This window comes from Pristiophorus japonicus, unplaced genomic scaffold, assembly GCF_044704955.1.
Source record: "Pristiophorus japonicus isolate sPriJap1 unplaced genomic scaffold, sPriJap1.hap1 HAP1_SCAFFOLD_58, whole genome shotgun sequence".
Taxonomy (NCBI): Eukaryota; Metazoa; Chordata; class Chondrichthyes; family Pristiophoridae; genus Pristiophorus; species Pristiophorus japonicus.
In genome coordinates this window covers 1,191,956-1,217,497 of record NW_027254488.1, presented here as the reverse complement: position 1 = coordinate 1,217,497, position 25,542 = coordinate 1,191,956, and positions in this window count along the sequence as shown.

The following is a 25,542-nucleotide window of genomic DNA, read 5'->3' as shown; positions in this document are numbered from 1 at the left end:
GGACTAGTGGATGGGGAGGGAACTTGGACTGGTGGATGCGGCAGGAACCTGGACTGGTGAATGGGCCGGGAATTTGCACTGCTGCATGTGAGGGAACTTGGACTGGTGAATGGGGGGGAACTAGGACTGGTGAATGGGTCGGGAACTTGGACTGGTGGATGGGGCGGGAACGTGGACTGGTGGATGGGCGGGAACTTGGACAGTTGGATGGGACGGGATCTTGGACTGGAGGCTGGGGGGAACTTGGACTGGTGGATGGGGCGGGAACTTGGACTTGTGGATGGAGCAGGAACTTGGACTGGTAGATGGGGCAGGAACTTGGACTGGTGAATGTGGCATGAACTTGGACTGGCGGATGGGGCGGGAACTTGGACTGGTTGATGTGGGAGGAACTTGGACTGGTGGATGGGGCGGGAACATGGACTGGTGTCTGGGAGGGAACTTGGACTGATGGATGGTCCGGGAACATGGACTGGTGGATGGGGCGGGAACTTGGAGTGGTGGATGGCGCAGGAATTTGGATTAGGGAATGGGGCGGGAACTTGGACTGGTGGATGGGGCAGGAACTTCGACTGTTGGATGGACGGAAACTTGGACTGGTGGATGGGGCGGGAATTTGGGCTAGTGGTTGGGGCGGGATCTTGGATTGGTGGATGGGGGGGAACTTGAACTGGTGAATGCGGCAGGAACTTGGACTGGTGGATGGGGCGCGACTTGGACTGGTGGATGGAGCGGGAACTTGGACAGGTGGATGAGGCAGGAACTTGGACTGGTGAAAGTAACTGAAACTTTGAATGGTGGATGGGTAGGGAATTTGGACTGGAGGATGAGGTGGGAACTTGGACTGGTGGATTGGCCGGTAACTGGGACTGGTGGCTGGGGGTGGAACTCGGACTGGTGAATGGGGGTGGAACTCGGACTGGTGAATGGGGAGGGAACTTGGACTGGTGGATGCGGCAGGAACTTGGACTGGTGGTATGGGAGGGAAATTGAACTAGTGGATGTGGCAGGAACTTGGACTGGTGGATGGGGTGTGAAATTGTATTGGTGGATGGTGCGGGAACTTGGATTGGTGCATGGGGCGGGAACTAGGACTGGTGGATGGGGCGGAAACTTGGACTGATGGATGTGGCGGGAACTCGGACTGGTGAATGGGGAGGGAACTTGGACTGGTGGATGGGGCGGTAACTTGGACTGGTGGATGTGGCGGCAACTCGGACTGGTGAATGGGGCGGGAACTTGGACTGGTGGATGCGGCAGGAACTTGGACTGGTTGATGGGGCGGGAAATTGAACTGGTGGATGGTCCGGTAACTTGGACTGGTGGATGGGGCGGGAACTTGGACTGGTGAATGGGGCGGGAACTTGGACTGGTGGATGGGGCGGGAACTTGGACTGGTGGATGGAGGGGAACTTGGACTGATGAATGGGGCGGGCACTTGGACTGGTGGATGGGGCGGGAACTTGGACTGGTGGATGGGGGGGGAACTTGGACTGGTGGATGGGGCGGGAACTTGGACAGGTAAATGGGGGGGAATTTGGACTGGTGGATGGGACGTGAACTTGGACAGGTGGATGGGGCCTGAACTTGGACTGGTGGATGGTGCGTGAACTTGGATTGGTGTATGGGGCGGGAACTTGTACTGGTGCATGGGGCGGGAACTTGGACTGGTGGTTGGGGCGGGAACTTGGAGAGGTGGATGAGGCAGGAACTTGGACTGGTGAATGTAGCGGAAACTTGGACTGGTGGATGAGTCTGGAATTTGGACTGGTGCATGGGGCGGGGACATGGACTGGAGGATGGGGTGGGAACTTGGACTGGTGGATGGGCCGGTAACTTGGAATGGTGGATGGGGCTGGAACTCGGACTGGTGATGGGGTGGGAACCTGGACTGGTGGATGCGGCAGGAACTTGGACTGGTGGTATGGGAGGGAAATTGAACTGGTGGATGGGGCAGGAATTTGGACTGGTGGATGGGGCGTGAACTTGGATTGGTGGATGGCGCGGGAACTTGGACTGGTGCATGGGGCGGGAACTGGGATTGGTGGATGCGGCAGGAACTTGGACTGGTGGTTGGGGCGGGATCTTGGACTGGTGGATGGGGGGAAATTGAACTGTTGGATGGAGGGGAACTTGGACTGGTGGATGGGGCGGAACTTGGACTGGTGGATGGGGGGAAATTGAACTGGTGGATGGTGCGTGAACTTGGATTGGTGTATGGGGCGGGAACTTGTACTGGTGCATGGGGCGGGAACTTGGACTGGTGGATGGGGCGGGAACTTGGACTGGTGGATGGGGAGGGAACTTGGACTGGTGGATGCGGCAGGAACCTGGACTGGTGAATGGGCCGGGAATTTGCAGTGGTGCATGTGAGGGAACTTGGACTGGTGAATGGGGGGGAACTAGGACTGGTGAATGGGTCGGGAACTTGGACTGGTGGATGGGGCGGGAACGTGGACTGGTGGATGGGCGGGAACTTGGACAGTTGGATGGGACGGGATCTTGGACTGGAGGCTGGGGGGAACTTGGACTGGTGGATGGGGCAGGAACTTGGACTTGTGGATGGAGCAGGAACTTGGAGTGGTAGATGGGGCAGGAACTTGGACTGGTGAATGTGGCAGGAACTTGGACTGGCGGATGGGGCGGGAACTTGGACTGGTTGATGTGGGAGGAACTTGGACTGGTGGATGTGGCGGGAACATGGACTGGTGTATGGGAGGGAACTTGGACTGATGGATGGTCCGGGAACATGGACTGGTGGATGGGGCGGGAACTTGGAGTGGTGGATGGCGCAGGAATTTGGATTAGGGAATGGGGCGGGAAATTGAACTGGTGGATGGGGCAGGAACTTGGACTGTTGGATGGACGGAAACTTGGACTGGTGGATGGGGCGGGAATTTGGGCTAGTGGTTGGGGCGGGATCTTGGATTGGTGGATGGGGGGGAACTTGAACTGGTGAATGCGGCAGGAACTTTGACTGGTGGATGGGGCGCGTCTTGGACTGGTGGATGGAGCGGGAACTTGGACAGGTGGATGAGGCAGGAACTTGGACTGGTGAAAGTAACTGAAACTTTGAATGGTGGATGGGTAGGGAATTTGGACTGGAGGATGGGGTGGGAACTTGGACTGGTGGATTGGCCGGTAACTGGGACTGGTGGCTGGGGGTGGAACTCGGACTGGTGAATGGGGGTGGAACTCGGACTGGTGAATGGGGAGGGAATTTGGACTGGTGGATGCGGCAGGAACTTGGACTGGTGGTATGGGAGGGAAATTGAACTGGTGGATGTGGCAGGAAATTGGACTGGTGGATGGGGCCTGAACTTGTATTGGTGGATGGTGCGGGAACTTGGACTGGTGCATGGGGCGGGAACAAGGACTGGTGGATGGGGCGGAAACTTGGACTGGAGGATGGGGCGGGAACTTGGACTGGTGGATGTGGCGGGAACTCGGACTGGTGAATGGGGAGGGAACTTGGACTGGTGGATGGGGCGGTAACTTGGACTGGTGGATGTGGCGGCAACTCGGACTGGTGAATGGGGCGGGAACTTGGACTGGTGGATGCGGCAGGAACTTGGACTGGTGGATGGGGCGGGAAATTGAACTGGTGGATGGTCCGGGAACTTGGACTGGTGAATGGGGCGGGAACTTGGACTGATGGATGGGGCGGGAACTTGGACAGGTAAATGGGGGGGAATTTGGACTGGTGGATGGTGCGTGAACTTGGATTGGTGTATGGGGCGGGAACTTGTACTGGTGCATGGGGCGGGAACTTGGACTGATGGTTGGGGCGGGAACTTGGAGAGGTGGATGAGGCAGGAACTTGGACTGGTGAATGTAGCGGAAACTTGGACTGGTGGATGAGGCGGGAATTTGGACTGGTGCATGGGGCGGGGACATGGACTGGAGGATGGGGTGGGAACTTGGACTGGTGGATGGGCCGGTAACTTGGAATGGTGGATGGGGCTGGAACTCGGACTGGTGATGGGGAGGTAACTTGGACTGGTGGATGCGGCAGGAACTTGGGCTGGTGGTATGGGAGGGAAATTGAACTGGTGGATGGGGCAGGAATTTGGACTGGTGGCTGGGGCGTGAACTTGGATTGGTGGATGGCGCGGGAACTTGGACTGGTGCATGGGGCGGGAACTGGGATTGGTGGATGCGGCAGGAACTTGGACTGGTGGATGGGGCGGGATCTTGGACTGGTGGATGGGGGGAAATTGAACTGGTGGATGGAGGGGAACTTGGACTGGTGGATGGGGCGGAACTTGGACTGGTGGATGGGCCGGGCACTTGGACTGGTGGATGGGGCGGGAACTTGGACAGGTGGATGGGGGGGAAATTGGACTGGTGGATGGGACGTGAACTTGGACAGGTGGATGGGGCATGAACTTGGACTGGTGGATGGTGCGTGAACTTGGATTGGTGTATGGGGCGGGAACTTGTACTGGTGCATGGGGCGGGAACTTGGACTGGTGGATGGGGCGGGAACTTGGACAGGTGGATGAGGCAGGAACTTGGACTGGTGAATGTAGCAGAAACTTGGACTGGTGGATGGGACGGGAATTTGGACTGGTGCATGGGGCGGGACCATGGTTTGGAGGATGTGGTGGGAACTTGGACTGGTGGATGGGCCGATAACTTGGACTGGTGGATGGGGCTGCAACTCGGACTGTTGATTGGGAGGGAACTTGGACTGGTGGATGGGCCGGGAACTTGAACTGGTGGCTGGGTCGGGAACTTGGACAGGTGGATGGGGCATTAGCGTGGACTAGTGGATGTGGCGGGAACGTGGACTGGTGAATGCGGCAGGAACTTGGACTGGTGGATGGGGCAGGAACTTGGACTGGTAGATGGGGCAGGAACTTGGACTGGTGGATGGGGCGGGAACGGACTGGTGGATGGGGGGGAAATTGGACTGGTGGATGGGACGTGAACTTGGACTGGTGGATGGGGCAGGAAATTGGACTGGTGAATGGGCCGGGAACTTGGACTGGTGGATGGGGCGGGAACTTGTACTGGTGGATGGGTGCATGTGCCTGGATCTTGGACTGGTAGATGGGGCGGGAACTTGGACTGGTGGATAGGGCGGGAACTTGGACTGGTGGATGGGTTGGAACTTGGACTGGTGAATGTGCCGGGAACTTGGACTGGTAGATGGGGCGGGAACTTGGACTGGTAGATGGGGCGGGAACTTGGACTGGTGGATGGGGGGGAACTTGGACTGGTGAATTGGCCGGGAACTTGGACTGGTAGATGGGGCGGGAACTTGGACTGGTGGATCGGGCTGGAACTTGGACTGGCGGATGGGGCGGGAAGTTGGACTGGTGGATGGGGCAGGAACTTGGACTGGTGAATGGGCTGGGAACTTGGACTGGTAGATGGGGCGGGAACTTGGACTGGTGGATGGGGCGGGAACTTGGATTGGTGGATGGGGCGGGAACTTGGACTGGTGGATGGGGCAGGAACTTGGACTGGTGAATGCGGCAGGAACTTGGACTGGTAGATTGGGCGGTAACTTGGACTGGTGGATGGGGCGGGAACTTGGACTGGTGGATGGGCTGGGAATTTGGACTGGTGGATGGGCCGGGAACTTGGACTGGTGGATGGGCCGGGAACTTGGACTGGTGAATGGGGCGGAAACCTGGATTGATAAATGGGGCAGAAAGTTGGACTGGTGAATGGGGCGGGAACTTGGACTGGTAGTTGGGCCCGAAACTTGGACTGGTGGATGGGGCGGGAATTTGGACTGGTGGATGGGGCGGGAACAGGGACTGGTGGTATGGGCGGGAAATTGAACTGATGGAAGGGGCGGGAATTTGAACTGGTGGATGGGGCGGGAAGTTGGACAAGTTGATTGGGCAGGAACTTGGACTGGTGGATGGGGCGGAAACCTGGATTGATAGATGGGGCAGAAAGTTGGACTGTTGAATGGGGCGGGAACTTGGATTGATAATTGTGGCCGAAACTTGGACTGGTGGATGGGGCGGGCACTTGGACTTGTGGATGGGGCAGGAACTTGGACTGGTGGATTGAGCGTGAACTTGGACTGGTGGATGGGCAGGAACTTGGACTGGTGGATGTGGGGAACTTGGACTGGTGGATGGGGGGGAACTTGGACTGGTTGATGGGGCGGGAACTTGGACTGGTGGATGGGGCAGGAACTTGGACTGGTGGATGTGAGGGAACTTGGACTTTTGGATGAGGCGGGAAATTGGACAGGTGGATGGGGCAGGAACTTGGACTGGTGGATGGGGCGGAAACCTGGATTGATAGATGGGGCAGAAACTTGGACTGGTGGATGGGGCGGGAACTTGGACTGGTGGATGGAGCGGGAACTTGGACTGGTAGATGGGAGAGCAACTTGGACTGGTGGATGTGGGGGAACTTGGACTTTTAGATGGGGCGGGAACTTGGATTGGTGGATGGAGCGGGAACTTGGACTGGTGGATGGGGCAGGAACTTGGACTGGTGGATGTGGGGGAACTTGGACTGTTGGATGGCGGAGAACTAGGACGGGTGGATGGGGCCGGAACTTGGACTTTTGGTTGGGGCGGGAACTTGGATTGGTGGAAGGGGCAGGAACTTGGACTGGTGAATGGGTGGGAACTTGGTCTGGTTGATACGGCAGGGAGTTAGACTGGTGGATTGGGAGGGGACTTGGACTGGTGGATGTGAGGGAACTTGGACTGGTGGATGGCATGGAACTTGGACTGGTGGATGGATCCATCTTGTTCTGGTGAATGTGAAGGAAACTTGGATTGGTGGTAGGGGCGTGAACTTGGACAGGTGCATGGGGCGTGAATTGGACTGGTGGATGGGCCTTGAACTTGGACAGGTGGATGGGGCGTGAACTTGGACTGGTGGATGGGGCAGGAACTTGGACAGGTGGATGAGGCAGGAACTTGGATTGGTGAATGTGATCGAAACTTGGACTGGAGGATGGGGGGGTAACTTGGACTGGTGGATGGGGCGGAAAATCGGACTGGTGAATGGGGAGGGAACATGGACTGGTGGATGGGGAGGGAACTTGGATTGGTGAATCGGCCGGGAACTTGGACTGAAGGATGCGGCAGGAACTTGGACTGGTGGATGGCGCGGGATCTTGGACTGGTGGATGGCGCGTGATCTTGGACTGGTGGATGGGGGGGAATTTGAACTGGTGAATGGTCCGGGAACTTGGACTGGTGGGTGGGGCAGGAACTTGGACTGGTGGATGGGCCGGGAACTTGGACTGGTGGATGGGGCAGGAACTTGGACTGGTGGATGGGGCAGGAACTTGGACTGGTGGATGGGGCAGGAACTTGGACTGGTGGATGGGGCAGTAACTTGAATGGGTGGATTGGGCGGGAATTGAACTGGTGGATGGGAGGGAACTTGGACTGGTGGAAAAGGCGGGAATTTGGACTGGTGGTATGGGCGGGAAATTGAACTGGTGAATGGGGCGCGAACTTGAACTGGTGGATGGGGCGGGAAGTTGGTCAGGTGGATTGGGCAGGAACTTGGACTGGTGGATGGGGCGGAAACCTGAATTGATGGATGGGGCAGAAAGTTGGACTGGTCAATGGGGCGGGAACTTGGATTGATAATTGGGGCCGAATCTTGGACTGGTGGATGGGGCGGGCACTTGGACTTGTGGATGGGGCAGGAACTTGGACTGGTGGATGGGGCGGGAACTTGTACTGGTGGATGTGGCAGTAACTTTGACTAGTGGATGGGGCGGGAAATGGACTGATGGATGGGCGGGAACTTGGACTGGTGGATGGGGGGGAACTTGGACAGGTGGATGGGGCGTGAACTTGGACTGGTGGATGGGGCTTGAACTTGGAAAGGTGGATGGTTCGTGAAGTTGGACTGGTGGATGGGGCAGGAACTTGGACAGGTGGATGGGGCGTGAAATTGGACTGGTGGATGGGGCAGGAACTTGGACAGGTGGATGAGGCAGGAACTTGGACTGGTGAATGTGATGGAAACTTGGACTGGAGGATGGGGCGGGAACTTGGACTGGTGGATGGGGCGGGAACTCGGACTGGTGAATGGGGAGGGAACTTGGACTGGTGCATGGGGCAGGAACTTGGTCTGGTGGATGGGCCGGGAACTTGGACTGGTGGATGGGCCAGGAACTTGTTCTGGTGGATGTGGCAGTAACTTGGACTAGTGGATGGGGCGGGAAGTGGACTGGTGGATGAACGGGAACTTGGACTGGTGGATGGGGGGGAACTTGGACTGGTGGATGGCATGGAACTTGGACTGGTGGATGGGGGCGAACTTGGACTGGTGGATGGGCGGGAACTTGGACTGGTGGATGGAGCGGGAAATTGGACAGGTGGATGGGGCGTCAACTTGGACTGGTGGATGGCATGGAACTTGGACTGGTGGATGGGTGCGAACTTGGACTGGTGAATGTGACGAAAACTTGGATTGGGGGATGGGGCGAGAATTTGGACTGAAGGATGCGGCAGGAACTTGGACTGGTGGATGGCGCGGGATCTTGGACTGGTGGATGGCGCGTGATCTTGGACTGGTGGATGGGGGGGAATTTGAACTGGTGGATGGTCCGGGAACATGGACTGGTGGGTGGGGCAGGAACTTGGACTGGTGGATGGGCCGGGAACTTGGACTGGTGGATGGGGCAGGAACTTGGACTGGTGGATGGGGCAGGAACTTGGACTGGTGGATGGGGCTGGAACTTGGACTGGTGGATGGGGCAGTAACTTGGATGAGTGGATTGGGCGGGAATTGAACTGGTGGATGGGATGGAACTTGGACTGGTGGAAAAGGCGGGAATTAGGACTGGTGGTATGGGCGGGAAATTGAACTGGTGGATGGGGCGGGAACTTGAACTGGTGGATGGGGCAGGAAGTTGGTCAGGTGGATTGGGCAGGAACTTGGACTGGTGGATGGGGCGGAAACCTGAATTGATAGATGGGGCAGAAAGTTGGACTGGTCAATGGGGCGGGAACTTGGATTGATAATTGGGGCCGAATCTTGGACTGGTGGATGGGGCGGGCACTTGGACTTGTGGATGGGGCAGGAACTTGGACTGGTGGATGGGGCGGGAACTAGTACTGGTGGATGTGGCAGTAACTTTGACTAGTGGATGGGGCGGGAAATGGACTGATGGATGGGCGGGAACTTGGACTGGTGGATGGGGGGGAACTTGGACAGGTGGATGGGGCGTGAACTTGGACTGGTGGATGGGGCTTGAACTTGGAAAGGTGGATGGTTCGTGAAGTTGGACTGGTGGATGGGGCAGGAACTTGGACAGGTGGATGGGGCGTGAAATTGGACTGGTGGATGGGGCAGGAACTTGGACAGGTGGATGAGGCAGGAACTTGGACTGGTGAATATGATGGAAACTTTGACTGGAGGATGGGGCGGGAACTTGGACTGGTGGATGGGGCGGGAACTCGGACTGGTGAATGGGGAGGGAACTTGGACTGGTGCATGGGGCAGGAACTTGGCCTGGTGGATGGGCCGGGAACTTGGACTGGTGGATGGGCCAGGAACTTGTTCTGGTGGATGTGGCAGTAACTTGGACTAGTGGATGGGGCGGGAAGTGGACTGGTGGATGAACGGGAACTTGGACTGGTGGATGGCATGGAACTTGGACTGGTGGATGGGGGCGAACTTGGACTGGTGGATGGGGCGGGAACTTGGACTGGTGGATGGAGCGGGAAATTGGACAGGTGGATGGGGCGTCAACTTTGACTGGTGGATGGCATGGAACTTGGACTGGTGGATGGGTGCGAACTTGGACTGGTGAATGTGACGAAAACTTGGATTGGGGGATGGGGCGAGAATTTGGACTGAAGGATGCGGCAGGAACTTGGACTGGTGGATGGCGCGGGATCTTGGACTGGTGGATGGCGCGTGATCTTGGACTGGTGGATGGGGGGGACTTTGAACTGGTGGATGGTCCGGGAACTTGGACTGGTGGGTGGGGCAGGAACTTGGACTGGTGGATGGGCCGGGAACTTGGACTGGTGGATGGGGCAGGAACTTGGACTGGTGGATGGGGCAGGAACTTGGACTGGTGGATGGGGCAGGAACTTGGACTGGTGGATGGGGCAGGAACTTGGACTGGTGGATGGGGCAGTAACTTGGATGAGTGGATTGGGCGGGAATTGAACTGGTGGATGGGATGGAACTTGGACTGGTGGAAAAGGCGGGAATTAGGACTGGTGGTATGGGCGGGAAATTGAACTGGTGGATGGGGCGGGAACTTGAACTGGTGGATGGGGCAGGAAGTTGGTCAGGTGGATTGGGCAGGAACTTGGACTGGTGGATGGGGCGGAAACCTGAATTGATAGATGGGGCAGAAAGTTGGACTGGTCAATCGGGCGGGAACTTGGATTGATAATTGGGGCCGAATCTTGGACTGGTGGATGGGGCGGGCACTTGGACTTGTGGATGGGGCAGGAACTTGGACTGGTGGATGGGGCGGGAACTTGTACTGGTGGATGTGGCAGTAACTTTGACTAGTGGATGGGGCGGGAAATGTACTGATGGATGGGCGGGAACTTGGACTGGTGGATGGGGGGAACTTGGACAGGTGGATGGGGCGTGAACTTGGACTGGTGGATGGGGCTTGAACTTGGAAAGGTGGATGGTTCGTGAAGTTGGACTGGTGGATGGGGCAGGAACTTGGACAGGTGGATGGGGCGTGAAATTGGACTGGTGGATGGGGCAGGAACTTGGACAGGTGGATGAGGCAGGAACTTGGACTGGTGAATGTGATGGAAACTTGGACTGGAGGATGGGGCGGGAACTTGGACTGGTGGATGGGGCGGGAACTCGGACTGGTGAATGGGGAGGGAACTTGGACTGGTGCATGGGGCAGGAACTTGGACTGGTGGATGGGGCGGAAAACTGAATTGATAGATGGGGCAGAAAGTTGGAATGGTCAATGGGGCGGGAACTTGGATTGATAATTGGGGCCGAATCTTGGACTGGTGGATGGGGCGGGCACTTGGACTTGTGGATGGGGCAGGAACTTGGACTGGTGGATGGGGCGGGAACTTGTACTGGTGGAGGTGGCAGTAACTTTGACTCGTGGCTGGGGCGGGAAATGGACTGATGGATGGGCGGGAACTTGGACAGGTGGATGGGGCGTGAACTTGGACTGGTGGATGGGGCTTGAACTTGGAAAGGTGGATGGGGCGTGAAGTTGGACTGGTGGATGGGGCAGGAACTTGGACAGGTGGATGGGGCGTGAAATTGGACTGGTGGATGGGGCAGGAACTTGGACAGGTGGATGAGGCAGGAACTTGGACTGGTGAATGTGATGGAAACTTGGACTGGAGGATGGGGCGGGAACTTGGACTGGTGGATGGGTGCGAACTTGGACTGGTGAATGTGACGAAAACTTGGAATGGGGGATGGGGCGAGAACTTGGACAGGTGAATGGGGCGTGAACTTTGACTGATGGATGGGGCAGGAACTTGGACAGGTGGATGAAGTTGGAACTTGGACTGGTGAATGGGCGGGGAACTTGGACTGGTGCATGGGGCGGGAACTTGGATTGGTGCATGGGGCGGGAATTGGACTGGTGAATGGGCCAGGAACATGGACTGGTGGATGGGCGGGGAACTTGTACTTGTGGATGCTCCGGGAACTTGGACTGGTGGATGTGAGGGAACTTGAACTGGTGGATGGGGCGGGAACTTGGACTGGTGGATGGGGCGGGAACTTTGACTGGTGGATGGGACAGGAACTTGGACTGGTGGATGGGACAGGAACTTGGACTGGTGGATGGGGCGGGAACTTGGACTGGTGGATGGGGCGGGAACTTGGACTGGTGTTTGGGCCTGGAACTTGGACTGGTGGATGGGGTGGGAACTTGGACTGGTGAATGTGGCGGAAACATGGACTGGTGGATGGGGCGTGCTCTTGGACTGGTGGATGGGGTGGGAACTTGGACTGGTGCATGGGGCGGGAACTTGGACTGGTGGATGGGGCAGGAACTTGGACAGGTGGATGGCATGGAACTTGGACTGGAGGATGGGGCGGGAACTTGGACTGGTGGATGGGGAGGGAACTTGGACTGGTGGATGCGGCAGGAACTTGGACTGGTGAATGGGCCGGGAAATTGCACTGGTGGATGTGAGGGAACTTGGACTGGTGAATGGGGGGGAACTAGGACTGGTGAATGGGTCGGGAACTTGGACTGGTGGATGGGGCGGGAACGTGGACTGGTGGATGGGCGGGAACTTGGACAGTTGGATGGGACGGGATCTTGGACTGGAGGCTGGGGGTAACTTGGACTGGTGGATGGGGCGGGAAATTGGACTTGTGGATGGAGCAGGAACTTGAACTGGTAGATGGGTCAGGAACTTGGACTGGTGAATGTGGCAGGAACTTGGACTGGCGGATGGGGCGGGAACTTGGACTGGTTGATGTGGGAGGAACTTGGACTGGTGGATGGGGCGGGAACATGGACTGGTGTATGGGAGGGAACTTGGACTGATGGATGGTCCGGGAACATGGACTGGTGGATGGGGCGTGAACTTGGAGTGGTGGATGGCGCAGGAATTTGGATTAGGGAATGGGGCGGGAACTTGGACTGGTGGATGGGGCAGGAACTTGGACTGTTGGATGGGCGGATACTTGGACTGGTGGATGGGGCGGGAATTTGGGCTAGTGGTTGGGGCGGGATCTTGGATTGGTGGATGAGGGGGAACTTGAACTGGTGAATGCGGCAGGAACTTGGACTGGTGGATGGGGCGCGACTTGGACTGGTGGATGGGGCGGGAACTTGGACAGGTGGATGAGGCAGGAACTTGGACTGGTGAAAGTAACTGAAACTTTGAATGGTGGATGGGAAGGGAATTTGGACTGGAGGATGGGGTGGGAACTTGGACTGGTGGATTGGCCGGTAACTGGGACTGGTGGATGGGGGTGGAACTCGGACTGGTGAATGGGGGTGGAACTCGGATTGGTGAATGGGGAGGGAACTTGGACTGGTGGATGCGGCAGGAACTTGGACTGGTGGTATGGGAGGGAAATTGAACTGGTGGATGTGGCAGGAACTTGGACTGGTGGATGGGGCGTGAACTTGTATTGATGGATGGTGCGGGAACTTGGACTGGTGCATGGGGCGGGAACTAGGACTGGTGGATGGGGCGGAAACTTGGACTGGAGGATGGGGCGGGAACTTGGACTGGTGGATGTGGCGGGAACTCGGACTGGTGAATGGGGAGGGAACTTGGACTGGTGGATGGGGCGGTAACTTGGACTGGTGGATGTGGCGGGTACTCGGACTGGTGAATGGGGCGGGAACTTGGACTGGTGGATGCGGCAGGAACTTGGACTGGTGGATGGGGGGAAATTGAACTGGTGGATGGTCCGGGAACTTGGACTGGTGGATGGGGCGGGAACTTGGACTGGTGAATGGGGCGGGAACTTGGACTGGTGGATGGGGCGGGAACTTGGAATGGTGGATGGAGGGGAACTTGGGCTGGTGAATGGGGCGGGCACTTGGACTGGTGAATGGGGCGGGAACTTGGACTGGTGGATGGGGCGGGAACTTGGACTGGTGGATGGGGCGGGAACTTGGACAGGGAAATGGGGGGGAATTTGGACTGGTGGATGGGACGTGAACTTGGACAGGTGGATGGGGCGGGAACTTGGACAGGTGGATGGGGGGGAAATTGGAATGGTGGATGGGACTTGAACTTGGACTGGTGGATGGGGAAGGAACTTGGACTGGTGGATGGGGCGGGAACTTGTACTGGTGCATGGGGCGGTAACTTGGACTGGTGGATGGGGCGGGAACTTGGACAGGTGGATGAGGCAGGAACTTGGACTGGTGAATGTAGCGGAAACTTGGACTGGTGGATGGGACGGGAATTTGGACTGGTGCATGGGGCGGGACCATGGTTTGGAGGATGTGGTGGGAACTTGGACTGGTGGATGGGGCATTAGCGTGGACTAGTGGATGTGGCGGGAACGTGGACTGGTGAATGCGGCAGGAACTTGGACTGGTGGATGGGGCAGGAACTTGGACTGGTAGTTGGGGCAGGAACTTGGACTGGTGGATGGGGCGGGAACAGACTGGTGGATGGGGGGGAAATTGGACTGGTGGATGGGACGTGAACTTGGACTGGTGGATGGGGCAGGAAATTGGACTGGTGAATGGGCCGGGAACTTGGACTGGTGGATGGGACGGGAACTTGGACTGGTAGATGGGGCGGGAATTTGGACTGGTGGATAAGGCGGGAACTTGGACTGGTGGATGGGTTGGAACTTGGACTGGTGAATGTGCCGGGAACTTGGACTGGTAGATGGGGCGGGAACTTGGACTGGAAGATCGGGCTGGAACTTGGACTGGCGGATGGGGCGGGAAGTTGGACTGGTGGATGGGGCAGGAACTTGGACTGGTGAATGGGCTGGGAACTTGGACTGGTAGATGGGGCGGGAACTTGGATTGGTGGATGGGGCGGGAACTTGGATTGGTGGATGCGGCGGGAACTTGGACTGGTGGATGGGGCAGGAACTTGGACTGGTGAATGCGGCAGGAACTTGGACTGGTAGATTGGGCGTTAACTTGGACTGGTGGATGGGGCGGGAACTTGGACTGGTAGATGGGCTGGGAACTTGGACTGGTGGATGGGCCGGGAACTTGGACTGGTGGATTGGGCGGGAACTTGGACTGGTGAATGGGGCGGAAACCTGGATTGATAAATGGGGCAGAAAGTTGGACTGGTGAATGGGGCGGGAACTTGGACTGGTAGTTGGGGCCGAAACTTGGACTGGTGGATGGGGCGGGAACTTGGACTGGTGGATGGAGCGGGAACTTGGACTGGTAGATGGGAGAGCAACTTGGACTGGTGGATGTGGGTGAACTTGGACTTTTAGATGGGGCGGGAACTTCGATTGGTGGAAGGAGCAGACACAAGGACTGGTGAATGGGCGGGAACTTGGACTTGTGTATGGGGCAGGAACTTGGACTGGTGGATGAGGCGGAAACTTGGACTGGTGGATGGGGCAGGAACTTGGACTGGTGGATGTGGGGGAACTTGGACTGTTGGATGGCAGAGAACTAGGATGGGTGGATGGGGCCGGAACTTGGACATTTGGTTGGGGCGGGAACTTGGATTGGTGGAAGGGGCAGGAACTTGGACTGGTGAATGGGGCAGGAACTTGGACTGGTGGATGGGGCAGTAACTTGGATGAGTGGATTGGGCGGGAATTGAACTGGTGGATGGGAGGGAACTTGGACTGGTGGATGGCATGGAACTTGGACTGGTGGATGGATCCATCTTGTTCTGGTGAATGTGAAGGAAACTTGGATTGGTGGATGGGGCGTGAACTTGGACAGGTGCATGGGGCGTGAACTTGGACTGGTGGATGGGACTTGAACTTGGACAGGTGGATGGGGCGTGAACTTCGACTGGTGGATGGGGCAGGAACTTGGACAGGTGGATGGCGCGGGATCTTGGACTGGTGGATGGGGGTGAATTTGAACTGGTGGATGGTCCGGGAACTTGGACTGGTGGGTGGGGCAGGAACTTGGACTGGTGGATGTGCCGGGAACTTGGACTGGTGGATGGGCAGGAATTTGGACTGGTGGATGGGGCAGGAACTTGGACTGGTGGATGGGGCAGTAACTTGGATGAGTGGATTGGGCGGGAATTGAACTGGTGGATGGGAGGGAACTTGGACTGGTGGATGGGGCAGTAACTTGGATGAGTGGATTGGGCGGGAATTTGGACTGGTGGTATGGGCGGGAAATTGAACTGGTGGATGGGGCGGGAACTGAACTGGTGGATGGGGCGGGATGTTGGTCAGGTGGATTGGGCAGGAACTTGGACTGGTGGATGGGGCGGAAACCTGAATTGATAGATGGGGCAGAAAGTTGGACTGGTCAATGGGGCGGGAACTTGGATTGATAATTGGGGCCGCATCTTGGACTGGTGGATGGGGCGGGCACTTGGACTTGTGGATGGGGCAGGAACTTGGACTGGTGGATGGGGCGGGAACTTGTACTGGTGGATGTGGCAGTAACTTTGACTAGTGGATGGGGCGGGAAATGGACTGATGGATGGGCGGGAACTTGGACTGGTGGATGTTGGGGAACGTGGACAGGTGGATGGGGCGTGAACTTGGACTGGTGGATGGGGCTTGAACTTGGAAAGGTGGATGGGGCGTGAAGTTGGACTGGTGGATGGGGCAGGAACTTGGACAGGTGGATGGGGCGTGAAATTGGACTGGTGGATGGGGCAGGAACTTGTACAGGTGGATGAGGCAGGAACTTGGACTGGTGAATGTGATGGAAACTTGGACTGGAGGATGGGGCGGGAACTTGGACTGGTGGATGGGGCGGGAACTCGGACTGGTGAATGGGGAGGGAACTTTGACTGGTGCATGGGGCAGGAACTTGGCTTGCTGGATGGGCCGGGAACTTGGACTGGTGGATGGGCCAGGAACTTGTTCTGGTGGATGTGGCAGTAACTTGGACTAGTGGATGGGTCGGGAAGTGGACTGGTGGATGAACGGGAACTTGGACTGGTGGATGGGGGGGAACGTGGACTGGTGGATGGCATGGAACTTGGACTGGTGGATGGGGGCGAACTTGGACTGGTGGATGGGGCGGGAACTTGGACTGGTGGATGGAGCGGGAAATTGGACAGGTGGATGGTGCGTCAACTTGGACTGGTGGATGGCATGGAACTTGGACTGGTGGATGGGTGCGAACTTGGACTGGTGAATGTGACGAAAACTTGGATTGGGGGATGGGGCGAGAAGTGGACTGGTGCATGGGGCGGGAACTTGGACTGGTGGATGGGGCAGGAACTTGGACAGGTGGATGGCATGGAACTTGGATTGGAGGATGGGGCGGGAACATGGACTAGTGGATGGGGAGGGAACTTGGACTGGTGGATGCGGCAGGAACCTGGACTGGTGAATGGGCCGGGAATTTGCACTGGTGCATGTGAGGGAACTTGGACTGGTGAATGGGGGGGAACTAGGACTGGTGAATGGGTCGGGAACTTGGACTGGTGGATGGGGCGGGAACGTGGACTGGTGGATGGGCGGGAACTTGGACAGTTGGATGGGACGGGATCTTGGACTGGAGGCTGGGGGGAACTTGGACTGGTGGATGGGGCGGGAACTTGGACTTGTGGATGGAGCAGGAACTTGGACTGGTAGATGGGGCAGGAACTTGGACTGGTGAATGTGGCATGAACTTGGACTGGCGGATGGGGCGGGAACTTGGACTGGTTGATGTGGGAGGAACTTGGACTGGTGGATGGGGCGGGAACATGGACTGGTGTCTGGGAGGGAACTTGGACTGATGGATGGTCCGGGAACATGGACTGGTGGATGGGGCGGGAACTTGGAGTGGTGGATGGCGCAGGAATTTGGATTAGGGAATGGGGCGGGAACTTGGACTGGTGGATGGGGCAGGAACTTCGACTGTTGGATGGACGGAAACTTGGACTGGTGGATGGGGCGGGAATTTGGGCTAGTGGTTGGGGCGGGATCTTGGATTGGTGGATGGGGGGGAACTTGAACTGGTGAATGCGGCAGGAACTTGGACTGGTGGATGGGGCGCGACATGGACTGGTGGATGGAGCGGGAACTTGGACAGGTGGATGAGGCAGGAACTTGGACTGGTGAAAGTAACTGAAACTTTGAATGGTGGATGGGTAGGGAATTTGGACTGGAGGATGAGGTGGGAACTTGGACTGGTGGATTGGCCGGTAACTGGGACTGGTGGCTGGGGGTGGAACTCGGACTGGTGAATGGGGGTGGAACTCGGACTGGTGAATGGGGAGGGAACTTGGACTGGTGGATGCGGCAGGAACTTGGACTGGTGGTATGGGAGGGAAATTGAACTAGTGGATGTGGCAGGAACTTGGACTGGTGGATGGGGTGTGAAATTGTATTGGTGGATGGTGCGGGAACTTGGATTGGTGCATGGGGCGGGAACTAGGACTGGTGGATGGGGCGGAAACTTGGACTGATGGATGTGGCGGGAACTCGGACTTGTGAATGGGGAGGGAACTTGGACTGGTGGATGGGGCGGCAACTTGGACTGGTGAATGTGGCGGCAACTCGGACTGGTGAATGGGGCGGGAACTTGGACTGGTGGATGCGGCAGGAACTTGGACTGGTTGATGGGGCGGGAAATTGAACTGGTGGATGGTCCGGTAACTTGGACTGTTGGATGGGGCGGGAACTTGGACTGGTGAATGGGGCGGGAACTTGGACTGGTGGATGGGGCGGGAACTTGGACTGGTGGATGGAGGGGAACTTGGACTGATGAATGGGGCGGGCACTTGGACTGGTGGATGGGGCGGGAACTTGGACTGGTGGATGGGGGGGGAACTTGGACTGGTGGATGGGGCGGGAACTTGGACAGGTAAATGGGGGGGAATTTGGACTGGTGGATGGGACGTGAACTTGGACAGGTGGATGGGGCCTGAACTTGGACTGGTGGATGGTGCGTGAACTTGGATTGGTGTATGGGGCGGGAACTTGTACTGGTGCATGGGGCGGGAACTTGGACTGGTGGTTGGGGCGGGAACTTGGAGAGGTGGATGAGGCAGGAACTTGGACTGGTGAATGTAGCGGAAACTTGGACTGGTGGATGAGTCTGGAATTTGGACTGGTGCATGGGGCGGGGACATGGACTGGAGGATGGGGTGGGAACTTGGACTGGTGGATGGGCCGGTAACTTGGAATGGTGGATGGGGCTGGAACTCGGACTGGTGATGGGGTGGGAACCTGGACTGGTGGATGCGGCAGGAACTTGGACTGGTGGTATGGGAGGGAAATTGAACTGGTGGATGGGGCAGGAATTTGGACTGGTGGATGGGGCGTGAACTTGGATTGGTGGATGGCGCGGGAACTTGGACTGGTGCATGGGGCGGGAACTGGGATTGGTGGATGCGGCAGGAACTTGGACTGGTGGTTGGGGCGGGATCTTGGACTGGTGGATGGGGGGAAATTGAACTGTTGGATGGAGGGGAACTTGGACTGGTGGATGGGGCGGAACTTGGACTGGTGGATGGGGGGAAATTGAACTGGTGGATGGTGCGTGAACTTGGATTGGTGTATGGGGCGGGAACTTGTACTGGTGCATGGGGCGGGAACTTGGACTGGTGGATGGGGCGGGAACTTGGACTGGTGGATGGGGAGGGAACTTGGACTGGTGGATGCGGCAGGAACCTGGACTGGTGAATGGGCCGGGAATTTGCAGTGGTGCATGTGAGGGAACTTGGACTGGTGAATGGGGGGGAACTAGGACTGGTGAATGGGTCGGGAACTTGGACTGGTGGATGGGGCGGGAACGTGGACTGGTGGATGGGCGGGAACTTGGACAGTTGGATGGGACGGGATCTTGGACTGGAGGCTGGGGGGAACTTGGACTGGTGGATGGGGCAGGAACTTGGACTTGTGGATGGAGCAGGAACTTGGAGTGGTAGATGGGGCAGGAACTTGGACTGGTGAATGTGGCAGGAACTTGGACTGGCGGATGGGGCGGGAACTTGGACTGGTTGATGTGGGAGGAACTTGGACTGGTGGATGGGGCGGGAACATGGACTGGTGTATGGGAGGGAACTTGGACTGATGGATGGTCCGGGAACATGGACTGGTGGATGGGGCGGGAACTTGGAGTGGTGGATGGCGCAGGAATTTGGATTAGGGAATGGGGCGGGAAATTGAACTGGTGGATGGGGCAGGAACTTGGACTGTTGGATGGACGGAAACTTGGACTGGTGGATGGGGCGGGAATTTGGGCTAGTGGTTGGGGCGGGATCTTGGATTGGTGGATGGGGGGGAACTTGAACTGGTGAATGCGGCAGGAACTTTGACTGGTGGATGGGGCGCGTCTTGGACTGGTGGATGGAGCGGGAACTTGGACAGGTGGATGAGGCAGGAACTTGGACTGGTGAAAGTAACTGAAACTTTGAATGGTGGATGGGTAGGGAATTTGGACTGGAGGATGGGGTGGGAACTTGGACTGGTGGATTGGCCGGTAACTGGGACTGGTGGCTGGGGGTGGAACTCGGACTGGTGAATGGGGGTGGAACTCGGACTGGTGAATGGGGAGGGAATTTGGACTGGTGGATGCGGCAGGAACTTGGACTGGTGGTATGGGAGGGAAATTGAACTGGTGGATGTGGCAGGAAATTGGACTGGTGGATGGGGCCTGAACTTGTATTGGTGGATGGTGCGGGAACTTGGACTGGTGCATGGGGCGGGAACAAGGACTGGTGGATGGGGCGGAAACTTGGACTGGAGGATGGGGCGGGAACTTGGACTGGTGGATGTGGCGGGAACTCGGACTGGTGAATGGGGAGGGAACTTGGACTGGTGGATGGGGCGGTAACTTGGACTGGTGGATGTGGCGGCAACTCTGACTGGTGAATGGGGCGGGAACTTGGACTGGTGGATGCGGCAGGAACTTGGACTGGTGGATGGGGCGGGAAATTGAACTGGTGGATGGTCCGGGAACTTGGACTGGTGAATGGGGCGGGAACTTGGACTGATGGATGGGGCGGGAACTTGGACAGGTAAATGGGGGGGAATTTGGACTGGTGGATGGTGCGTGAACTTGGATTGGTGTATGGGGCGGGAACTTGTACTGGTGCATGGGGCGGGAACTTGGACTGATGGTTGGGGCGGGAACTTGGAGAGGTGGATGAGGCAGGAACTTGGACTGGTGAATGTAGCGGAAACTTGGACTGGTGGATGAGGCGGGAATTTGGACTGGTGCATGGGGCGGGGACATGGACTGGAGGATGGGGTGGGAACTTGGACTGGTGGATGGGCCGGTAACTTGGAATGGTGGATGGGGCTGGAACTCGGACTGGTGATGGGGAGGTAACTTGGACTGGTGGATGCGGCAGGAACTTGGGCTGGTGGTATGGGAGGGAAATTGAACTGGTGGATGGGGCAGGAATTTGGACTGGTGGCTGGGGCGTGAACTTGGATTGGTGGATGGCGCGGGAACTTGGACTGGTGCATGGGGCGGGAACTGGGATTGGTGGATGCGGCAGGAACTTGGACTGGTGGATGGGGCGGGATCTTGGACTGGTGGATGGGGGGAAATTGAACTGGTGGATGGAGGGGAACTTGGACTGGTGGATGGGGCGGAACTTGGACTGGTGGATGGGCCGGGCACTTGGACTGGTGGATGGGGCGGGAACTTGGACAGGTGGATGGGGGGGAAATTGGACTGGTGGATGGGACGTGAACTTGGACAGGTGGATGGGGCATGAACTTGGACTGGTGGATGGTGCGTGAACTTGGATTGGTGTATGGGGCGGGAACTTGTACTGGTGCATGGGGCGGGAACTTGGACTGGTGGATGGGGCGGGAACTTGGACAGGTGGATGAGGCAGGAACTTGGACTGGTGAATGTAGCAGAAACTTGGACTGGTGGATGGGACGGGAATTTGGACTGGTGCATGGGGCGGGACCATGGTTTGGAGGATGTGGTGGGAACTTGGACTGGTGGATGGGCCGATAACTTGGACTGGTGGATGGGGCTGCAACTCGGACTGTTGATTGGGAGGGAACTTGGACTGGTGGATGGGCCGGGAACTTGAACTGGTGGCTGGGTCGGGAACTTGGACAGGTGGATGGGGCATTAGCGTGGACTAGTGGATGTGGCGGGAACGTGGACTGGTGAATGCGGCAGGAACTTGGACTGGTGGATGGGGCAGGAACTTGGACTGGTAGATGGGGCAGGAACTTGGACTGGTGGATGGGGCGGGAACGGACTGGTGGATGGGGGGGAAATTGGACTGGTGGATGGGACGTGAACTTGGACTGGTGGATGGGGCAGGAAATTGGACTGGTGAATGGGCCGGGAACTTGGACTGGTGGATGGGGCGGGAACTTGTACTGGTGGATGGGTGCATGTGCCTGGATCTTGGACTGGTAGATGGGGCGGGAACTTGGACTGGTGGATAGGGCGGGAACTTGGACTGGTGGATGGGTTGGAACTTGGACTGGTGAATGTGCCGGGAACTTGGACTGGTAGATGGGGCGGGAACTTGGACTGGTAGATGGGGCGGGAACTTGGACTGGTGGATGGGGGGGAACTTGGACTGGTGAATTGGCCGGGAACTTGGACTGGTAGATGGGGCGGGAACTTGGACTGGTGGATCGGGCTGGAACTTGGACTGGCGGATGGGGCGGGAAGTTGGACTGGTGGATGGGGCAGGAACTTGGACTAGTGAATGGGCTGGGAACTTGGACTGGTAGATGGGGCGGGAACTTGGACTGGTGGATGGGGCGGGAACTTGGATTGGTGGATGGGGCGGGAACTTGGACTGGTGGATGGGGCAGGAACTTGGACTGGTGAATGCGGCAGGAACTTGGACTGGTAGATTGGGCGGTAACTTGGACTGCTGGATGGGGCGGGAACTTGGACTGGTGGATGGGCTGGGAATTTGGACTGGTGGATGGGCCGGGAACTTGGACTGGTGGATGGGCCGGGAACTTGGACTGGTGAATGGGGCGGAAACCTGGATTGATAAATGGGGCAGAAAGTTGGACTGGTGAATGGGGCGGGAACTTGGACTGGTAGTTGGGCCCGAAACTTGGACTGGTGGATGGGGCGGGAATTTGGACTGGTGGATGGGGCGGGAACAGGGACTGGTGGTATGGGCGGGAAATTGAACTGATGGAAGGGGCGGGAATTTGAACTGGTGGATGGGGCGGGAAGTTGGACAAGTTGATTGGGCAGGAACTTGGACTGGTGGATGGGGCGGAAACCTGGATTGATAGATGGGGCAGAAAGTTGGACTGTTGAATGGGGCGGGAACTTGGATTGATAATTGTGGCCGAAACTTGGACTGGTGGATGGGGCGGGCACTTGGACTTGTGGATGGGGCAGGAACTTGGACTGGTGGATTGAGCGTGAACTTGGACTGGTGGATGGGCAGGAACTTGGACTGGTGGATGTGGGGAACTTGGACTGGTGGATGGGGGGGAACTTGGACTGGTTGATGGGGCGGGAACTTGGACTGGTGGATGGGGCAGGAACTTGGACTGGTGGATGTGAGGGAACTTGGACTTTTGGATGAGGCGGGAAATTGGACAGGTGGATGGGGCAGGAACTTGGACTGGTGGATGGGGCGGAAACCTGGATTGATAGATGGGGCAGAAACTTGGACTGGTGGATGGGGCGGGAACTTGGACTGGTGGATGGAGCGGGAACTTGGACTGGTAGATGGGAGAGCAACTTGGACTGGTGGATGTGGGGGAACTTGGACTTTTAGATGGGGCGGGAACTTGGATTGGTGGATGGAGCGGGAACTTGGACTGGTGGATGGGGCAGGAACTTGGACTGGTGGATGTGGGGGAACTTGGACTGTTGGATGGCGGAGAACTAGGACGGGTGGATGGGGCCGGAACTTGGACTTTTGGTTGGGGCGGGAACTTGGATTGGTGGAAGGGGCAGGAACTTGGACTGGTGAATGGGTGGGAACTTGGTCTGGTTGATACGGCAGGGAGTTAGACTGGTGGATTGGGAGGGGACTTGGACTGGTGGATGTGAGGGAACTTGGACTGGTGGATGGCATGGAACTTGGACTGGTGGATGGATCCATCTTGTTCTGGTGAATGTGAAGGAAACTTGGATTGGTGGTAGGGGCGTGAACTTGGAAAGGTGCATGGGGCGTGAATTGGACTGGTGGATGGGCCTTGAACTTGGACAGGTGGATGGGGCGTGAACTTGGACTGGTGGATGGGGCAGGAACTTGGACAGGTGGATGAGGCAGGAACTTGGATTGGTGAATGTGATCGAAACTTGGACTGGAGGATGGGGGGGTAACTTGGACTGGTGGATGGGGCGGAAAATCGGACTGGTGAATGGGGAGGGAACATGGACTGGTGGATGGGGAGGGAACTTGGATTGGTGAATCGGCCGGGAAATTGGACTGAAGGATGCGGCAGGAACTTGGACTGGTGGATGGCGCGGGATCTTGGACTGGTGGATGGCGCGTGATCTTGGACTGGTGGATGGGGGGGAATTTGAACTGGTGAATGGTCCGGGAACTTGGACTGGTGGGTGGGGCAGGAACTTGGACTGGTGGATGGGCCGGGAACTTGGACTGGTGGATGGGGCAGGAACTTGGACTGGTGGATGGGGCAGGAACTTGGACTGGTGGATGGGGCAGGAACTTGGACTGGTGGATGGGGCAGTAACTTGAATGGGTGGATTGGGCGGGAATTGAACTGGTGGATGGGAGGGAACTTGGACTGGTGGAAAAGGCGGGAATTTGGACTGGTGGTATGGGCGGGAAATTGAACTGGTGAATGGGGCGCGAACTTGAACTGGTGGATGGGGCGGGAAGTTGGTCAGGTGGATTGGGCAGGAACTTGGACTGGTGGATGGGGCGGAAACCTGAATTGATGGATGGGGCAGAAAGTTGGACTGGTCAATGGGGCGGGAACTTGGATTGATAATTGGGGCCGAATCTTGGACTGGTGGATGGGGCGGGCACTTGGACTTGTGGATGGGGCAGGAACTTGGACTGGTGGATGGGGCGGGAACTTGTACTGGTGGATGTGGCAGTAACTTTGACTAGTGGATGGGGCGGGAAATGGACTGATGGATGGGCGGGAACTTGGACTGGTGGATGGGGGGGAACTTGGACAGGTGGATGGGGCGTGAACTTGGACTGGTGGATGGGGCTTGAACTTGGAAAGGTGGATGGTTCGTGAAGTTGGACTGGTGGATGGGGCAGGAACTTGGACAGGTGGATGGGGCGTGAAATTGGACTGGTGGATGGGGCAGGAACTTGGACAGGTGGATGAGGCAGGAACTTGGACTGGTGAATGTGATGGAAACTTGGACTGGAGGATGGGGCGGGAACTTGGACTGGTGGATGGGGCGGGAACTCGGACTGGTGAATGGGGAGGGAACTTGGACTGGTGCATGGGGCAGGAACTTGGCCTGGTGGATGGGCCGGGAACTTGGACTGGTGGATGGGCCAGGAACTTGTTCTGGTGGATGTGGCAGTAACTTGGACTAGTGGATGGGGCGGGAAGTGGACTGGTGGATGAACGGGAACTTGGACTGGTGGATGGGGGGGAACTTGGACTGGTGGATGGCATGGAACTTGGACTGGTGGATGGGGGCGAACTTGGACTGGTGGATGGGCGGGAACTTGGACTGGTGGATGGAGCGGGAAATTGGACAGGTGGATGGGGCGTCAACTTGGACTGGTGGATGGCATGGAACTTGGACTGGTGGATGGGTGCGAACTTGGACTGGTGAATGTGACGAAAACTTGGATTGGGGGATGGGGCGAGAATTTGGACTGAAGGATGCGGCAGGAACTTGGACTGGTGGATGGCGCGGGATCTTGGACTGGTGGATGGCGCGTGATCTTGGACTGGTGGATGGGGGGGAATTTGAACTGGTGGATGGTCCGGGAACATGGACTGGTGGGTGGGGCAGGAACTTGGACTGGTGGATGGGCCGGGAACTTGGACTGGTGGATGGGGCAGGAACTTGGACTGGTGGATGGGGCAGGAACTTGGACTGGTGGATGGGGCAGGAACTTGGACTGG